Below are 20,990 nucleotides of genomic sequence, written 5' to 3'. Positions count from 1 at the left end.
TTAGAATGGAAGGCAGATAAAGTGCTCCCTGGACAAGGTAAAGCTAAAGGAGTTCATCATACCAACCCCTTATTATAGGAATGTTAAAGTGACTTATTTAGGAAAAAGAAGAATATCAAAACTATGAACACTAAAATGACAACAAACCCACAACTCTCAACAACTGAATCTAAAAAATTAAACAAACAACTAGAACAGGACTAGAATCATAGATATTGAGACCATTTGGAGAGTTATCAGTGGGGACGGGAGAGAGGAAAGGTGGGGGAAAGGTATGGGGATTTAGAAGCATAATTGGATAGGTACAGAATAGACAGGTGTATGTTAAGAACAGTGTAGCTAATGAAGAAGCCAAATAACATGTATGCACAACCCATGGACATGAACTAAGGGAGAAGATTATTGGAGAGAAGGAGGGAACTGAGCAGAGGGGGGCAAAGGGGGAGAAATTGGAACAACTGTAACACCATAGTCAATAAAATTTACTTAAAAATATAAAAATAATTTTATAAACATGAATATTTGTTAGTACCCTTTTCATGGGACAGTCCTTGGAGAAAGGAAATAATTTTGTGACAACAATAATAAATAAAGCTTTTTGCTAGACAGATGTTAGAGTGGTTGGATATAAGGGTGAAAAGTGTGTGATAGTTTTGAATTGTGTATAATTAAACCCAATAAGATTAAACAATATATTAGTACTGGGGGGGGGTTGGTGTTAGGACGGGTATGGCTTAGCAGATTGAGTGCTGGTCTGTGAACTGAAAGGTTGCTTATTTGATTCCCAGTCAGGTTATGTGCCTGGGTTGTGGGCCAGGTGTCCAGTTGTGGATGTGTGAGGCAACTGATTGGTGTATCTCTCATGCAATGATGTTTCTCTCCCTCTTTCTTCACCTCTTCACTATCTCTAAAAGTAAATAAGTAAAATATTTAAAAAATTAAAATGGGATATTAGTGATGTATCTAATCATAATTCTCAGACACTTAGGGTACAACCCGTGGTATGATGAAAGTTCTGGATTAAAGGAGATTCATTAAACTAACCAATAATGAAGAGTTGACCCAGATTTTATATACATATAATATATTCATATTATATGAATATATTCATTATTATATGAATATATAATATATTCATATTATATAAAGTGCATTATATAATATGTGATACATATTTCATATACATTTATATGTAAGTATATAACTATATTTATATCTATATTTGGGGTAAGAGAAGCACCCAACTCACAAAAGTCATATTGATTTGGTCACTCGTAACCCAGGTTCATCATGTGTGCAAGGTACATAGATGATGTTAAGAAATAACCTTGTCAAAGAACTCACACTGTATTAAGTACATAAGTCTAAAGCACAAATAAAGATAAAACAATGAATGAATTAGAGAAATACAAAGTACTATGTGGAATCATAGAAAAGAGATCACATCCCATTGGGAGAATTTAGAGAAGGCTTTGTGAAACAAGCATTATTTAAGCTGGGTCTTTACATCATTCCTCCACATAGAATGGTGTGAGTACTCAAATACATATTTGATGAAATCAGAATTGTGAAGTCTGTGATAGAGTCCAAAAAGAATGGGCTTTAATCAGAGCTGAATTGAAACCCTAGCTCTCACTTGAAAAATAATTAAATAAAAAAACTTTTAAAGCACACATTGGAGGAAAAAAAAAGAAATCCTAGCTCTTACTAGTTTCTACCTGTGTAACTAGGCAAGTCAGGGATGTTTAAGCCATCTGTAATGTAGTTGTGATGCTTAAATTAGCATATGTAAGATTTCTGGAAAAATATATGGGACATAGTGGTTTAGTCAGTACTCTTCCCCTCTTTTCCTCTACTTTATGCTAAAAATTAATGGAAGAAAGGACTGGTTGGTAGGCTGGAGTCAGAGCAAGGATGGTCTTGAATGCCAGGATAAGCTGTTTGAACTACATATGGTAAGCAGTACAGAAGTGAAATCTATAGCTAGATCTATCTGGCAGCACTGCTCTTGGTAGATGTATAGAGATGGGAGGAAAGGGTATGATGATTGCTTATAGAGGCTGTTATAATTCAGACAAGAGATATGGGTCTGAATTAAGAGTTCAGTGAGGGTGGGAAAAAGGAATGGAATAGGCAAGAGAATTTCCCAAGTAAAAATCAGGGGAATTGAAACTGATAGGTTGTATTAAATTGAGAAAAGATATGGGCTTCTAGCGAAGATGGAGGCACAGATATGTATATACTTTGCTTCCTTGCACAACCAAAAGAAGGACAACAACAAATTTAAAAACAAAAATAACCAGAACTGCCAGAAAATAAAACTGTATGGAAGTCTGACAACGAAGAAGTTAAAGAAGAAACATTCATCCAGACCAGTAGAAGGGGCGGAGACAGACAACCAGGATGGATAGGACTCATGGCAAGGCAGTGACTGGTGGACCTTGTGGCCCCACATTTGCATGCAGATAAACATGGAGGAACAATTGGGGAGGCACCCTGAGCAACCCAGGGTTCAAGTGCGGGGAAAATAAAGCCTCAAAACCTCTGACTAACAAAACCTGTAGGGGTTGCAGTGGCAGGAGAAACTCCCAGCCTCACAGGCTCATTGGAGAGACCCATAAGGTTCTAAAACATACACAAAACCACTCACCCAGAAATGAGCATCAGAAGGGCCCAATTTGCTCATGGGTAGCAGAGGAAGCAACTGAAAGCCTGCCGAAGCCAAGCAAGTGGCACTGTTCCCTGTATACCCCTCCCCCACATAAAGTGCCACATACAGTAATGTGGGTTGCCCCACACTAGTGAATATATACGGCTCCACCCCTACTACATAACAGGTGCACTGAGACAAAAAATATGGTCCAAATGAATGAACAGATCAAAGCTCTGACAAAATACAACTAAGTGATGAAGAGATAGTCAGCCTATCAGATGCAGAGTTCAAAATGCTGCTAATCACGATGCTCACAGAAAAGGTTGAGTATGGTCGAAAAATAGAGGAAAAAGTAAAGGCTATGCAAAGTGAAATAAAGGAAAATGTATAGGAAACCAACAATGATGGGAAGGAGACCAGTACTCAAGTCAACAGTTTAGAGCAGAAGGAAGAAACAAACATTCAACCAGAACAGACTGAAGAAAGAAGAATTAAAAAAAAAAAAATGAAGAGAGGCTTAGGAACCTCTGGGACAACTTTAAATATTCCAACATCCAATCATATGGGTGCCCAAAGGAGAAAAGGAAGAGCAAGAAATTGAAAGAACTTCCCTAATATGGCAAAGGAAATAGACTTCCAGGAAGTCCAAGAAGCTCAGAGAATCCCAAAGAAGTTGGACCCAAGGAAGCACACACCAAGGCACATCATAATTGCATTACTCAAGATCAAAGATAAGGGGAGAATCTTAAAAGCAGCAAGAAAAAAGGAGACAGTTACCTACAAAGGAGTTCCCATAAGACTATCAGCTGATTTCTCAAAAGAAACCCTGCAGGCAAGAAGGGGCTGAAAAGAAGTATTCAAAGTAATGAAAGGCAAGCACCTACATCCAAGATTACTTTATCCAGCAAAGCTATCATTTAGAATGAAAGGTCAGATAATGTGCTTCCCAGAAAAGGTCAAGTTAGAGGAGTTCACCACTACCAAGCCTTTATTATATGAAATATTAAAGGGACTTATCTAAGAAAGAGGATAAAAACTATGAATAGTAAAATGACAACAAACTCTAAACTATCAACTAAACCTAAAAACAAACAAACAAAAAAATGAACTAAGCAAACAAGTAGAACAGGAAAGATTCACAGAAATGGGTATTAGATGGAAGGTTATTAGCAGGGAGGGGTAGCATAGAGAATGGGGTAAAAGTTATAGGTAATAAGCATAAATGATAGGTACAAAATAGATGGGAAAGTTAAGAATAGTATAGGAAATGGAGTAACCAAAGAACTTATGTGTACAACCCATGGACATGAACTAAGGTGGGGAAATGCTGGTCGGAGGTGGGGTACAGGGAAGAGAATAAACGGGAGAAAACCAATGGGACAACTGTATAGCACAATCAGTAAAATATAAAAAACTTTCATTTTAAAGCATGGCAAAAATAAAGCCCCCAAACAAAAAAGAGTCAGATATGGCTCAGATTTTGAAATAGGACAACTGAAAAAATGGTTTTCACTTGCAAAAGTAAGGGAATTAGAAAGAATGGCTGGTTTTAGAGGAGAGAAAATAGGGACCTTGATTTTTTTTAATGTATTTTTGTTGTTTTTTGTAATTCTATTTTACTTGGAGAATACTGTAAACAGTACTTCAGTGGTTAACAGCATAGGTCTTTGAAGAACTGCTGCCTAGGTTTGAATCTGGGCTCCATCACTTGGACTCTATCTCATTGTGCTCAGTTTCCTTATTTGCAAGAAGGGTAAAATAAAAGTAGCTGCCTTATACAGTTGTAGTAAGTATTAAATAATTTAAAATACATAAAGCACTGAAAACAGTGGCTGGCAGACAGTGTTTTGTGTCATGATGATGATATGATGATCCCATTTTGGATGATGATGATGATGATGATGATGATGATGTTGATACTGATGATATTGTCTGCCCAATCTATTTTTCTGTGGCTGATTAATCCTTTTAGGGATTAGAGTAGTTTGTGATTATATTGCATTTTGTGTCCTTTAAATTTTTATCATGAATATATTAGAATAAAACCTCCTCTTATTATTTTTTTACCTTACAGTAAAATTGGACATTTTTGGTGTATAGTACTGTGAATTTTAACATATGTATAGATTTGTCTAATTGCCACTGAAATGAGGATATAAAACATTTCTATAATCCCCCTCAAACTCCCTTGTGCCAGTTCTTTATAGTCACACCCTCCCCTGTCCCTAAACCCCTAGCAACCACTGATCTGTTTTCCATCTCCATGGTTTTGTCCTTTTGAGAATATCATATAAATGGAATCATATAAATATAACCTTTTGAGACTGGTTTCTTTTATTCAGCATAATGCCCTTGAGATTCATCAAGTTGTTTTATGTATAAATTTGTTTCTTTTTATTGCTGAGTAGTATTCCATTGTATAAGTGTACCATGGTTTGTTTATCCATTTACTTGTTGAAGATTATTGGGTTGTTCCCAGTTTTTGACAGTTGTAGATAGAGCTGCTATAAATTGTCATGTACTGGTTTTTGTACAAACGTAAGTTTAAAAGAATGTTTCATCCTCACCTGAGGATATATTTATTGATTTTAGAGAGAAAGGAAGGGGGGAGAGGAAGAGAAAGATCAACGTGAGAGAGAAACATCAATTGGTTGCCTCCCATACACACCCTGTGTGTGTCCCCCTACCCAGATTGAACCTGTAACCTAGGTATGCGCCCTGACCAAGGATCAAACGTGCAACCTTTTGCTGTACAGGACAGCACTCCAACCAACTGAGTCACCTGGCTAGGACCTCAAACATAAGTTTTTATTAATACTCAGGAGTGAGAATGCTGGGTCATAGGGTAAGTTGTATGTATAAGAAAGTGATAAATATTTTTTTAGAATAGCTGTACCATTTTTAATAGATTTTATTTATCCTTAGAGGGGAAGGGAAGGAAAGGAAGGAGGGAGAGAAACATCAATGTATGATTGCCTCTCGTGCGTCCCCTGCTAGGGGCTGGCCTGCAACCCAGGCATGTGCCTTGACTGGGAATTGAACCTTGATCCTGTGGTTCGCAGGCCTGTGCTCAATCCACTGAGCTACACCAGCGAGGGCTAGCTGTACCATCTGGTATTCACCAGCAGTGTATGAAAATTACATCCTCACCAGCATTTGGTAGTGTTAGTATTTTTTTATTTTGGCCATTCTAATAGGTATGCTATGGTATTTCAGTACAATTTTAACTTTAATATCCCTAATGGTGATGTTGTTGAACATCTTTTTTGTGTGGTATTTGCTATCTATATGTCTACATTGTTGAAATGTCTTAAGCATTTTGCCCATATTTTAATAGTAATTGTTTTCTTACTGTAAATGTTGAAAGTTCTTTATATGGGGTGGGTAAAAGTAGGTTTACACTTGTTCGTATAGGAAATAATACAATAGTAAGTAATAATACAAGAATAACCTCTGTGTTTCGAATATTCACAACTGTACACCTACTCTTCCCCTCCCCCGTATGTTTGGAGTACAAGTCACATCAGATGTTTTATTTGCAAACATTTTCTCCTTATCTGTACCTTGCCTTTTCATTCTTTTACAGTCTTTTTCATAAGAAAAAATTTAAATTTTGATGAAGTCCATTTTATTAATATTTTTAAATGTATCTAAGAATTCTTTTCTAAGGACTAAACTCAGACATGAAGCTTTTCTCCTGTGTTTTCTTCTAAAAGTTTTTGTGTGTGTGTGTGTGTGTGTGTGTGTGTGTACAGTGTGTGATTCATTTTCAGTTGATTTTTATTTAAGGTCTGAGGCTGAGGTAAAGTTTCATTTTTTGTATATGAATGTCTAACTGCTTCAACAATATTTTTTAAAAGACTATCATTTCTCCATTGCATTGCTTTTATACCTTGTCAAAAATCAATTGGCCATATTTATGTGGGTCTATTTTTGAAATTTCTAATCTGTTCTTTTGCTATGTGTGTGTATTCCACTGATTTCAACTGGTATGCCCAAAGAATTTTTAAAACATGCAGTACCAGACTATTAGTCAGGGATGCTGACATCTTTTCCTTTCCATTATCAGATTTTAAAAAATAGCATCAGCCAATACAACAATGACCATCTGGTGTGAATGAATCAAAAACCTATTTTTTTGTCAGATCAGCTAGAAAAAAAATTTTTTGGTGTGCCACAGAATTTTATTTATTTTTTATTTTTGGTATTATTTCCTCTTTATTTTTTTTTAATTTTTGAAATTTTATTGATTATGCCCTTACAGTTGTTCTGTTCCCCCCCTTCATTCCCCTCCACCCTGCACCCTCCCGCCCCCACAATTCTCCCCCTTTAGTTTATGACCATGTGTCTCAAGTTCTTTAGATTCTGTTTTCCCATACTATTCTTGCCCCCCCCCATCTATTTTCTACCTATGGTCTATGCTACTTATTTTCCGTACCTTCTACCCCTTTCTCCTTCTCCCACTCCCTTGTTGCTAACCCTCCATGTGATCTTCATTTCTATGGTTCTGCTCCTGATCTAGCTGTCCTTTTATCTTGCTTTTGTTTTAGCTGTGGTTGTTAATAACTGGGAGTTTGCTGTTCTTTCACTGTTCATATTTTTTAATCTTCTTTTTCTTAGATAAGTCCCTTTAACATTTCATATAATAAGGGCTTGGTGATGATGAACTCCTTGAACTGGACCTTATCTGAGAAACACTTTATCTGTCCTTCCATTCTAAATGAAAGTTTTGTTGGATAGAGTAATCTTGGTTGTAGGTCTTTGGATTTCATGACTTGGAATACCTCTTTCCAGCCCCTTCTTGCCTGTAGGGTCTCTTTTGAGAAATCTGCTGACAGTCTGATGGGGACTCCTTTGTAGGTGACTGTCCCCTTAGCTCTTGCTGCTTCCAGAATTCTCTCCTTCATTTTAATCTTGGCTAATGTAATTATGATGTGCCTTGATGTGTTCCTCCTTGGGTCCAACTTCTTTGGGACTCTCTGAGCTTCCTGGATTTCCTGGAAGTCTATTTCCTTTGCCAGATTGGGGAAGTTCTCCTTTATTATTTGTTCAAATAAGGTTTCCACTGGTGGCTGTTCCTTTCCCCCTTCTGGTATCCTATAATTTGGATGTTGGAGCATTTAAAGATGTCCTGGAGGTTCCTAAGCCTCTTCTCATTTTTTTTGAATTCTTGTTTCTTCATATTTTCCTGTTTGGCCATTATTTTCTTCCTTCTGGTTCACTCCCTTGATTGGAGTCCCAGTTTCTTCTTCATCACTATAGGTTTTCTGTGAAATTCCCTTCATTTCAATTAGTTTAGCCTTCATTTGTTCCTCTAATTTGTGGCTATAATCAACCAGTTCTGTGAGCATCTTGATCACCAGTGTTTTGAACTGTGCATCTGAAAGTTTTGCTATTTCTTTGTCGCTTAGATTTATGGGCTCTGGGGTTTTGAGATCTTCTTGAGCCATTTTTGGTCTGTTAATTAACACAAGCCCGTTAATTATGAGGAGTGGAGCTTTAGGTGTTTACCAGGACGGGGTTGCCCAGGTCCCTGGGTTGTGAGGCTGTATGTGGGGGCGGGGTCAGAGCAGGGAAATGACAGCCCCCTCTGCTGCCTCTTGTCGCTGGGGCCTGCTCAGTCCCGTCGTCTCACCTCCCACTCCCTCGCTGGTCTATCTGCGCAGGAATGCGGGACCACAGTCAACCCGCCACCCTGCACCCTCGCTCAGTACACCGGTCGCTCACTGGGTTGCTCACTGGGTTGCTCACTGGGTCCGCCCGTTGCAACCCCACACCTGGGATCCACACGCCTGAGTCCGTCTGACCAAGTTTTCCTGTGCAGTCCCGCTCTGCCAGCTGCTGGCGTCGCCCCTCTTACTGGTCAGGCTGAAGAATTTGTTGTTATCAGACTTCTGAAAAGTTCAATTTTCTGTGTTCTGGCTGTGTTTTCTGTTGCTAATACTTTGTTGTCTCTAAACTTGGTTGTGGGAGAAAGCACGGCATCTCCACCTATGCCTCCATCTTGGCGGAAGTCCCATTTCCTCTTTTACTGCCACAGAATTTTAATAATTATATTTTGTGTGCCATGAGTAAAAAGGTTGAACTTCCCTGTGTTGCATCCACCAACTCGAGAGACAAATTGTCAGAAACTTTCAGGATTCAGAGATGTTATTTTATTGGCCAAAGTTTTAACCTGCGCAGGGGCGGACCCTCAGAGTGTCCGGAGACACGGTGCTCATAAGAGCTGCAAACGAGAGCCGCCCTAAGCGCTTACAGCTAAGTCTTTTTATAGACGCGAGCAAGCAAGCATTGTATAGAAGCAAATGTGGCTCTTAGCTACTGGCTACTTGGGTGGCGCGAGCATGACCTAAGCTTTCTGGGTTTTGAGTAATGGAAAAATTTTAACCTAGACACTTGAACGGGTGGTCCTCTACTTGTTCAGCCCCATTGGTTTTGTAGTTCCGCCTTCTCCACTCCCTATGTTCTTTCTTAACTTCCTTGTGGTTTCTGCTCTAAGTTCCTTGTTCCTCCAGGCCAAGTCTCTTTAAGGCAGTCCCTATTTTATTCCCTATTTTTCTGGTTTCAACACCTAGTCTATCCATTTACCATTGTCACATTCTCACATTGTCATTTTAAACTAAGTTTTGGATTTTAGAATAAATTTTTATTTTTAAGTATATTTTATTGATTGTGTTATTACAGGTGTCCCAATTTTTTTTGCACTTTATCCCCTCCACCCAATACCCCCCCTTTCATCCATCAGTCCCTTCCTTAGTTAATTTCCATGGGTTGTGCATATCAGTTCTTTGCCTACTCAATTCCCTATTCGGTTCTTAACCTCCCCCTGTCTATTTTGTACCTACCAATTATGTTTCTTAATCCCTGCACCTTTCCCCCCATTTTCTCCCTTCCCCCTCCCAGCTGATAACTCTCCAAATGATCTCCATATCCATGATTCTATTTCTGTTCTGGTTGTTTGCTTAGTTTTGTTTTGTTTTTGATTCAGTTGTCGATAATTGTGATTTTGTTGCCTTTTTAATATTCACAGTTTCTAACTTTTTTTTCTTAAATAAGTCCCTTTAGCATTTCATGTAATAATGGCTTGGTGATAGTGAACTCCTTTAGCTTTACCTTGTCTGCGTAGCACTTTATCAGTCCTTCCATTCTAAATGATATTTTTGCTGGATAGAGTAATCTTGGATGTAGGTCCTTGTTTTTCATCCCTTTGAATACTTGCAGCCAGTCCCTTCTTACCTACAAAGTTTCTTTTGGGAAATCCAATGAGAGCCTTATGGTTACTTCTTTGTAGGAAACTCTCTGCTTTTGTCTTGCTGCTCTCAAGTTTCTCTCTTTATCTTTAACCTTTGGTATTTTAATTATGATGTGTCTCGGTGTGTTCCTCTTTGGGTCTGCTTGGTTTTCTGTTTGGGACTCTTTGTTTCCTGGACTTGTATATCTATTTTCTTTGACAAATTGGGGAAGTTTTCTTTCAATATTTTTTTAAATAAGTTTTGAATTTCTTGCTCTTCCCCTGCTCCTTCTGGTATCTCTATGATTCAGATGTAGACCCTTTGGAAGATGTCCCAGAGTCTCCTTAAACTGTCCTTTTTTTTTTTTTTTTAATTCTTGTTTCTTCATTTTCTTCTGATTGAATGTTTATTTACACTTTCTGTTCAAATTGTTGATTTGAATCCTGACTTCCTTTCCTTCACTGTTGGTTCCCTGTGGATTCTCTTTTAAGTATTTTTTATTGATTATGCTATTACAGTTTTCCCCATTTCCCCCCCTTTATCCCTCTTCCATTCTTCCCCCCCAGCCCTCCAGAATTCCCCTTGTTAGTTCATGTCCACGGTTGTACATATAAGTTCTTTGAGTCCTCTGTTTCCTATACCATTTTTTATCTTTCCCCATTTATTTTATGACTACTAATTATGCTTCCTCTTCCCTGTACCTTTTCCCTCCTATTCCTCCTTTCCTCTTCCCCACTGAAATCCCTCCATGTGATGTCCATTTCTCTGATTCTGTTCCTATTCTGTTGTTTGCTTAGTTTTTGTTTTTGTTGTTTTTCTTTTCTTTTAGGTTTGGTTGTTGGTAGTTATGTGTTGTCATTTTACTATTCCCATTTTTTATCTTCTTTTTCTTAGATAAGTCTCTTTAGCCTTTCATATAATAATGCCTAGGTGATGATAAACTCCTTTAACTTGACCTTATCTGGCAAGCACTTTATCTACCCTTCCATTCTAAATGAAAGCTTTGCTGGATAGAGTAATCTTGGATGTAGGTCCTTACCTTTCATGACTTCAAATACATCTTTCTAGCCCCTTCTTACCTACAAGGTTGGTTTTGAGAAATCCATTGATAGCCTTATGGGCACTCCTTTGTAGGTAACTCTCTCCCTTCCTCTTGCTTCTTTTAGGATTCTCTATTTATCTTTAATCTTGGGTAACTTAATGATGATGTTCCTTCGTGTGTTCCTCTTCGGATCCGACTTCTTTGGAACTCTGCGCTTCCTGGACTTCCTGGAAGTCTATTTTCTTTGCCAGATTGGGGAAGTTTTTCTTCATTTTTTTTTTCAAGTAAGTTTTTAATTTCTTGCTGCTGTTCTTGTCCTTTTGGCACCCCTATAATTCAGATATTGGAACATTTTAGGTTGTCCCAGAGGTTCCTCAGCCTCTCTTCACTTTTTTGGATTCTTGTTTCTACATTCTATTCCAGTTGGATGTTATTTCTTCCTTTTCTTCCATATCATTGATTTGAGTCCTGGTTTCCTTCCTGCCACTGTTGGTTCCCCAATATTTTGCTTCATTTCATTTGGGGTATCTTTCATTTGTTTTTCCATTTTTCAACCAAAGTCAGTCAGATCTATGAGCATTTTGATTACCAGAGCTTTAAATTCTCCATCAGATAGGTTGGCTATCTCCTCATCACTTAGTTCTCTTTCTGAAGTTTTGCTTTGTTTCACTTGGGCCCTGTTTCTTGGTCTCGTCACACCTGTTAAGTTATAAGGGAATGGGGCCTTAGGTGTTCACCTGCAGGGCAACCCTCTATGCTTTGCAGCAGTGCTGTCTGTGGTGGAGGGGTCAGAAGGGGAACAACACAGCTTTCCTGATCGTCTCTAGCGCACTTTCTGATGGACTCTCTTGTGGGACTGGGAGATTCTTTAGACGAGGCAGCCCTGCCCTAAGCCACAGTCAGCTCTGAAGCCCAGTTTCACCTTCAGCAAGCCCTGCCCGTCCAGTCCTCTGCCTCCCCTTGGTTTTTCTGAGCTGTCTGGCCCATGCAGTCTGCTGCCTTACCGGTCTGGTTGTTCTGGCTATTTCTTTAATTCCTTGGTTATCAGAGTTCCATGCAGTTTGATTTTCTTGCGCTTCTGGTTGTTTAAGGATTTTAGATTGGTTGTTATCCTCCTTTTGGTTGTTTGAGGAAGCGAAGAGTTTCTACCTTCCCCTTCATCTTGGCTGGACCCTCAGATTTCCTTTAACTTACTTAGTGTAACCTTCATTTCTTCCTTTGTGCTGTTGCCGCACTCAGTAAATTCTTTGAGCATCCTGATCACCATTGTTTTGAAGTCTTTATCTGGTTGGTTGCTGTCTCTTTTTCATTCATTTCTTTTTCTGGGGTTTTGTTCTTTTCTTTCATTTGGGCCATATTTCTTTGTGTCCTCGATATGGCAGTCTCCCTATGTTAGTTTCTGCGTATTAGCTGCTTTGGCTCCCTGTCTTAGTAACATGGCCTGTTGTTCAAAAGGCACCTTTAATTTTGTGGGTCAGAGCCTTAGGTCGTCACCAGGGTGGACCAACCCGCTTCACCACTTTGTGGCTCTTTGTGTGTATGTGGGGGGGGGGGTTTGGAGAGGGGACTGTACCATTGCCTGGTTTCTGGAGGTTTGCCTGGAACTTGACCCATTTCCAGTCCCTTCACTCACTCCCCGTTTGTACCTGGCACCCTTCCAGCTGTTGCCCTTGTGTTGAATTCCAGAGGGGTGGATGTGGGTATGTTTCAAGACCATGCAGGTCCTTTAAGTGGAGTTTCCTGAAAATGTGGCAGTTTCTTCCACTGTCCCAACCCCTACAGCCAGAAGTAATGGGGATTTCGGTTCTCTTTGCTGGAACCCTGGGCTGTGTAGTCTGCCCTGGGGCTGGGATTGCTTACTACCAAGTTATCCATCCTGATTTTTATTTACCACAGGTGAATGTGGGACCACATATGCATGTTCCACCACTGCCTCTCTGCGCAACTACACATCTTCTTCTCTGCCCCATCTCCATGTCTCTGTTCTCCTCATCGGGATGAATGTGGCTTCTTTAAATCCTTGGTTGTTGGACTTCCATACAGTTCAATTTTCTGACAGGTCTGGTGTTACTTGTTTTGAGATTTAGTTGTAATTCTTTTTAAATTATATCTTATTGATTATGCTATTACAGTTCCTGAACTTTTCCCACATTGCCCCTCTCCATCCAACATTGCCTACTCCCTCAGGCAATCCCTTCACCGTCCATTGTTCACACCCAACGGTCATGTATATGAGTTCTTTGGCTACTCTATTTCCTGTCTTGTACTTTACATCCCCATGGCTATTTTGTAACTATTTATACTTCATGATACCCTTACCTCTTCACCTGTTCTCCCCTTCACCCCTCCCATCTGGCAACCTTCCTGTAACTAACTTCTTTTCACTCTCTTTATCTTTAATCTTTGGCCTTTTAATAATGGCCAAAGTCTTGGAGTGGGCCTCTTTGCCTCCATCATAATTGGGACTCTGCATTTCCTTGGCTTGCATATCTGTTTTCTTCACCAAATTAGGGCAATTTCCTTTCACTTATATATTTTTTATAGATTTCCAATTTCTTGCTCTTTCTCATCTCCTTCGGGCACCCTTGTGAGGCAAATATTGGACCACTTCCAGTTGTCCCAGAGTCTGTTTGTGCTATGCTCATTTTTTCAAATTCTTTTCAGATTTTTTCAGATTTGAAATCTACAGCTGCTATTGTAGAACTGTTGATTTCTCTCTTCAGTTCTGTTATTTCTTCATATATTTTCATAATGTGTCATTATACATGTAAATGTTATTATTTTTTCTTCTTGCTTTATTGAATTTTTATGTCTTAAGACATTTTTTAAATTTAAAATCTTATTTTGACTGATAGTAGTATAGTCATTTCTACTCTGTTTTGGCTACTGTTTGCATGGAATTTGTTTTTTAATGAGTAATTTTTTATGGTACTTTTTCCCATTATCATTTAGTCCACTTATGTCCTCCTTCCCCCTACAGTCACCACACTTTTGTCCATTTCCACGAGTTCCTTTTTGCTCAATCCCTTCACGCAGTAACCCCTACCCCAGACCTCTCATTCTGCTCTGTATCTATGAGTCTGTCTCTATGTTGCCTGTTAGTTCAGTTTGTTCATTAGATTCCACATATGAGTGAAATCATATGGTATTTCTCTTTCTCTGACTGGCTTCTTTCACTGTGCATAATGTTCTCCAGGTTCATTCATATTGCTGCAAAGGGTAAAATTTTCTGTTTTATACCCAAGCAGTATTCTATTGTCTAAATGTCCCATAGTTGTTTTACCAACTCATCTACTGATGGACACTTGGGTTGCTTCATATCTTGATGATTTTAAATAATGCTGCAGTGAACATAGGAGTGCTTCTGTTCCTCCAAATTAGTGTTTTGGATTCCTTCAGATATATTTCCGAAGTGGGATTGCTGTGTTGAAAGGTAGGTCCATTTTTAATTTTTTGAGATATCTCCATACTGCTTTCCACAGTGGCTGCACCAATCTAAATTCCCACCAAAGTGCAAAAGGGTTCCCCCCTTTCTCCACATCTTCACCACACTTGTTGTTAATTTATTGATAATGGCCATTCTGTACAGGTGTGAGGATATCTATCTCATTGTGGTTTTAATTTGCTTTTCTCTGATGACTAGTGATGTTGAGCATAAGTCTGTTGGACATCTGCATGTCCTCTTTGGAGAAGTGTCCAGGTCCTGTGCTCATTTTTTTAATTGGGTTGTTTGGCTTTTTTGGTGTTGAGCTTTATAAGTTATTTATAATTTTTTTGTATTAAACCCTTCTCAGATGTATTGGTGAACATGTTCTCCCATTCTGTGGATTGTCTTTTTATTTTTTGATGGTTTTTTTTTTTGCTGTGCAAAACCATTTTAGTTTGATATATTCCACTTGTTAATTTTTCTTACTGTTTCCCTTACCTAAGGAGATATAGGTGATAAAATATTGCTACAAGTGATGTCTAAGATTTTGCTGCCTATGTTTCTTCTATGATTTTTATGGTTTGGGGCCTAATATTTAGATCTTTAATCCATTTTGAATTTCTTCTTTTGTGTGGTGTAAGAAGGTGGTCTGCCATGTCCACAGTTGGATCCCTTCCTTGACAGACTCAGGAGGGGAGGTCCAAGACTTCAAAGAAGCATTTTCCAACCTGGTGGACATGGCATGGAGGGCCCTGCTATACCCATTGTGATTGTTCTTGCTTTGGGGGATTTTAACCTCTTCTGCCCTAATTATTTTGAATACCACTGCTGTGATCCAAATAGTACAAGCAGATCTTTCCCTGTTCACTAAACAAAGTAATAATATTTCAGAAAGTACATCGACCCTGTTCACTGAACAAAGTAATAGTACTTTAGAAAGCACATTGAGTGATGTGACTCCAGATGATTTAGAGAGTTCTTGGAACAAAGAAAGTAACCATAGTAACACACCAGAAGAAATCGGGAAGCAAAATATGAGTATTAGAGAATTAATAGAAAGTTAGAAAAAGCCTCATAAGATATTTTTCCAGGCCACGGTATCTTACATACTGGCCCGAGAAGAGAGCACAAATATTAAAAGAAATAAAAGAATTAGAACCCATAGCAAAAGAGGAAATAAGGAAGGGCATAGACAAGTACACAGGTTAACCAGGAGGGCATGTTTACCCCCCCGAGTCAACTTTAGACATATCTAAAACTCCCGGAAGAGAACATGGCATCCAAAATGGGTTAACAACTGGCTGTTTTATTTTAATTATTTTACTCTTGCTCCTGAGTATGGACATTGTACTGTACTTACTTATTCCTGTGAAAATCACCAAAGAGGAGGGAACAGTTTAGGGGAAAACATTACTGTTCCCCATGAAACTGCCTGAAAGGATAGAAAAATTTCCACAGATTCCCCTCTCCCTTATACAGGGGAGTACAACAGCCAAGGTAATATAATTATTAACCATAAGGGAAAACATGTCAAGTTGTATAAATTACCCTAGTTTGAGCAACTTAAGGCGATCAGGACCGCCATAGTATACCAGAAATAAGAAAAACAAGTTACATATTTGTTTGGGTAATCAAAAAGTGGTAGAATTGTTAGACATTTATATTTCAGGTTCATTGATCTGTGTAATTCCAATGAAGTTGTACAAAATAATTTCTTGACCAGAGAACAAAGTTCCCTCTAATGAAATAGTCCCTAAATGTTTAGAAGTTGTTGAGGTAACAGCCCCTCCTTTACCTTGAACAAGAATATATATTAATTAGAATTTAGTAGACAAAGAAACAAGAAAAGCTTGTTAGATACTATAAACTAAGCACGTAGATACAATTATGTAGAGTCCACAATACATAAACATTTTAGACAGAAAGATAAATAGCTAAGTTAGACATCACAAAGGCTTTATAATAAATTTCCTAACCTCTGCTCAGTCTAGCGTACCTCTTGCCCCATGCCAAAATTTAGGCCTTTAATAAACAATAAGATATTCAAACTCTGTACATAGAGTTATTTCAAATGGTCTGATTAATGGTTCTCCTAGTCAAAACAATTTTTATATAATATAATTGAAACTATGGAAATTCTTGTACTTTTCCTGGTTACCTTTATGTTGATTTTTTTCTGCTTAACTGATCATGCTATACACCTGCAAGTGTTAATCCCTACCTAAAATGAAAAATATAAAAACCTGCTTATACTTGCAATAAACGGAACAGAGCTTCACTGTCCTTTGAGGCGTGTTGTCGTCTGTTACCCAGGGCCGACACCTACCCTCACCTGTGGGACCCCTTGACCCGCTGCGGCCAGACCGTGGCAGTGGTCTAGTTTTATTTTTCTGCATGTATCTCTCCAATTTTCCCAGTACCATTTATTGAATAAACTATCTTTAGCCCATTGTATGTGCTTGCTTCATCTATCAAATATTAATTGACTATAAAGGTGTAGGTGTATTTCTGCACTCTTTCTGTTCCATTGATCCGTGTGTCTGTTTTTATGTCAGTACCATGCTGTTTTGATTTCTATAGCCTTATAGCATAGTTTGATATTAGGAAGTGTGATTTCTCCAACTTTGTTCTTCTTTGTCAGGATCTCTGTTGCTATGCAGGGCCCTTTGTGGTTCCATATAAATTTTTAAATGATTTGTTCTAGTTCTGTGAAATATGTCCTTGGAATCTTGATAGGAATCATGTTGCATGTATAGATTGCTTTGGGTAATAGGGACATTTTAATGATGTTAATTCTTCTTATTCATGAACACAGTATGTGCTTCCACTTGTATCTTCTGTTTCTTTCTTCAGTGTCTTGTAATTTTCCAAATACAACACACCTTTGGTTGTCTTGTATTTGGGAAAACCAAATACATAAACCAAAACCAAGCACCTTTGGTTAGGTTTATTCCTAGGTATCCTTTTTGAAGCAATTGTGAATGGGCTTGTTTTCATAATTTCCCTTTCTATTAGTTTGTTATTGGCATATAAAAGTACAACTGATTTCTGGATATTAATTTTGTATCCTGCTATTTTGCTGAATTCATTTATCATGTCTAGTAGTTTCTTGGTGGAATCTTTGGGGTTCTCTAGTACAGTATCATATCATCTGCAAATATAGTTTTACTTCCTCCTTTCCAATTTGGATGCCTTTTTTTCTTCTTCTTGCCGGATTGCTGTTGCTAGGACTTCCAGTATTATTTTTCTTATCCTTTACATTTCAGCTTGTGTGTGTCTTTGGATCTAAAGTGAGTCTCTTGTAGACGGCATATACTTACTTGGATTGTGCATTTTTACTCATTCTGCTAATCATTGTTTTGGTTGGAGAATTTTATCTATTTATGTTTAAAGTAATTACTAATAAGAAAGGACTTGTGTTATTGTGTATTTGTTTTCTGTATGCCTTATAAGCCTTTGACCCTTATTTCCTGTAATTCTGTCTTTTTTTAGTTTAGTTCGAATTTTTTTTGGTAATGAAATGTTTAAATTCCTTTCTTATTTCCTTTGGTTTATATTCTATGGGTATTTTCTTTGTTGTGTTCATGGGGATTACATTTAATATCCTGAGGTTATAATACTCTAATTTAAATTTATACCAGCTTAACTTCAGAAACTCTAAAGTTAATAGATAGAAACTGATTTTTTTATAGCTCCATCTCTACCCCTTTCAATTGTTGATCTCATCAAATTACATCTCTTTATATAAATATAAACTAAAATTTTGTAAATTATTTTTTAATTTAAATCTTATTTTGTACTTCTTTTAAGTTATTTTCTTAAATTGTGTGAAACAGTATTTGACATTACAAACGAAAGTTACAGTTAATAGTAGCTTTTGCATTAAAAATTTTTTAGAAATGTGCTAGTTTCTGAAATCATGCAGAGAAAAAATATAGTTTCAAACTATTGTTATAATAATTCTAGTTTTTGCAATTACTCACGTATTTACCTTTTTTAAAAAAATTTTTTATTGATTATGCTGTTACAGTTGTTCTATTCCCCCGTTCATTCCCCTCCACCCTGCATCCCCCCACCCCCATTACCCCCTTTTAGTTTATGTCCATGTGTCTCAAGTTCTTTAGATTCTATGTTTCCCATACTATTCTTGCCCCCCCATCTATTTTCTATCTACTGTCTATGCTACTTATTTTCTGTACCTTCTCCCTCCTTCTCCTTCTCCCACTCCCCTGTTGCTAACCCTCCTTGAGATCTTCATTTCTATGTTTCCACTCCTATTTAGCTGTCCTTTTAGTTTGATTTTGTTTTAGGTGTGGTTGTTAATAACTGTGAGTTTGCTGTCCTTTCACTGTTCATGTTTCTTTAACTTCTTTTTCTTAGATAAGTCCCTTTAACATTTCATATAATAAGGGCTTGGTGATGATGAACTCCTTGAATTTGATCTTATCTGAGAAGCACTTTATCTGTCCTTCCATTCTAAATGAAAGTTTTGCTGGATAGAGCAATCTTGGTTGTAGGTCTTTGGATTTCATGACTTGGAATACCTCTTTCCAGCCCCTTCTTGCCTGTAAGGTCTCTTTTGAGAAATCAGCTGACAGTCTGATGGGGACTCCTTGGTAGGTGACTGTCCCCTTAGCTCCTGCTGCTTCTAGGATTCTCTCCTTCATTTTAATCTTGGCTAATGTAATTATGATGTGCCTTGGTGTGTTCCTTCTTGTGTCCAACTTCTTTGGGACTCTCTGAGCTTCCTGGATTTCCCAGAAGTCTATTTCCTTTACCAGATTGGGGAAATTCTCCTTTATTATTTGTTCAAATAAGTTTTCCACTGGTGGCTGTCCCTTTCCCCCTTCTGGTACCCCTAGAATTTGGATGTTGGAGTGTTTAAAGATGTCCTGGAGATTCCTAAGACTCTCCTCATTTCTTTGAATTCTTGCTTCTTGACTCTTTTCTGTTTGGCCATTATTTGCTTTCTTCTGGTCCACTCCCTTGATTTGAGTCCCAGTTTCCTTTTCATCGCTATTGGTTTCCTGTGCAATTCCATTCATTTCAATTAGTTTCGCCTTCATATATTTGTCTAATTTGTGGCTATAATCAACCAGTTCTGTGAGGATCCTGATCACCAGTGTTTTAAACTGTGCATCTGAGAGTTTTGCTATTTCTTCATTGCTTAGATTTATAGGCTCTGGGGCTTTGAGATCTTCTTGAGCCATTTTTGGTCTGTTCTGGCCCTTTAAGTGTGAGAAGCGGAGCCTTGGACTCCCAGGTCGCTGGGTTGTGACGCTGTATGTGGGGGCGTGGTCAGAGCGGGGAAATGGCGGCACCCTCTGCTGTTTCACGCCACTGGGTGAGGAGCAGAGGCTTAGGTGGTTCACCTGGGCCGGGCCACTAAGAGTCGCTGGGTTATGACGCTGTATGTGGAGGTGGGGTCAGAGCGGGGAAATGGCGGCGCCCTCCCTGCCGCTTGCCGAGGGGACCGGCTGGGTCCCAGTCCAATCGCCCACTCCCTCGCTTGTCTATCCACACACGAATGCACAACCACAGCCCACCCAGAGCCCTGCTCCCTCGCTGTTTCCCCGAGGTTGCTCTGTTGCTTGCTTGGTTGCTTGCTCGGTCGCTCACTAGGTCCAACCCTGCGCCTGGATTCTGCACCCCTGGATTCTGGGCGCCTGGATTCCGCGCACCTGGATTCCGTGCACCTGGATTCTGTGCGCCTGAGTCCGTCCAACCGAGTTTTCCTGTGCAACCCCTGCTCCACCAGCTGCTGGTTTCGCCCCTTACCGGTCAGGCTGAAGAATTTGTTGTTAACAGACTTCCGAAAAGTTCAATTTTCTGTGTTCTGGCTGTGTTTTCTGTTGCTAATATTTAGTTGTCTCTAAACTTGGTTGGGTGAGGAGGCACGGCTTATCCACCTATGCCTCCATCTTGGCGGAAGTCCCCTCCGGGGAGGTTTCACGTATTTACTTTTATTGAGATATTTATTTCTCCTTATGGCTTTGAGTTAGTGTCTAGTATTTTTTTTAAGATTTTATTTATTTATTTTTTTAAGAGGGGAAGGGAAGAAGAAAGAGAGTTAGAGAAACGTCAACGTGTGGCCCTTACTGGGAACCTGGGCTGCAACCTAGGCATGTGCCCTGACTGGGAATCTAACCAGCGACCCTTTGGTTCGCAGCCTGCACTCAATCCACTGAGCTATATCAGCCAGAGCTCTTTCTTTTTTTAAAATTTATTTTTTATTGGATTTTTAAAATTTATTCCCCCTTGTTCCCCCTCTCCCCCCCTGACAATCACCAAACTGTTGTTCATATCTATAATTCCTTTTTTCTCAAATCCTTCACCCCTACCCCCAGAACAGTCAGCCTGCTATCTATAAGTCTGTCTCTATTTTGCTTGTTAGTTCAGTGTTCATTAGATTCCACATATGGGTGAAATTATATGGTATTTGTCTTTCTCTGACTGGCTTATTTCACACATAAGCTTATTTCACTTAGCATAATGTTCTGTTTAGGAATAGCATTCAGCAGTCAGAGGACAGGGTCTTTTTGTCCACCATGGCTCCTGCCAGTTGTGTGCAAGCTGCTCCAGGAACACATGCCCAGCTGCTGGCCACGTGACTGGGGTTGTGGGATGGACAGCTGC

General features: G+C 38.9%; 1 protein-coding gene across 5 annotated transcripts in view; it reads left to right on the top strand.

Annotated features, from left to right (window-relative positions):
* KLHL8 (kelch like family member 8) overlaps positions 1 to 20,990 on the top strand; it is an 86,328-nt gene that overhangs the window by 21,959 nt on the left and 43,379 nt on the right. The window contains exon 1 of one of the 5 annotated variants that reach the window (XM_053666360.1): positions 19,466 to 20,134. The exons of the other annotated variants lie outside the window; for them this stretch is intronic. The gene's annotated coding sequence lies outside the window, so the exon portion shown is untranslated. Of the gene's footprint in view, positions 1 to 19,465; positions 20,135 to 20,990 lie in introns of those variants that run through there. 5 annotated transcript variants of the gene reach the window in all.

The sequence above is a fragment of the Artibeus jamaicensis genome, unplaced genomic scaffold (genome assembly GCF_021234435.1).
Source record: "Artibeus jamaicensis isolate MK-2021 breed Jamaican fruit bat unplaced genomic scaffold, CSHL_Jam_final contig_452, whole genome shotgun sequence".
Taxonomy (NCBI): Eukaryota; Metazoa; Chordata; class Mammalia; order Chiroptera; family Phyllostomidae; genus Artibeus; species Artibeus jamaicensis.
The sequence above is the reverse complement of the archived record's forward strand: the minus strand, read 5'-3'. Positions and strand labels throughout refer to the sequence as shown.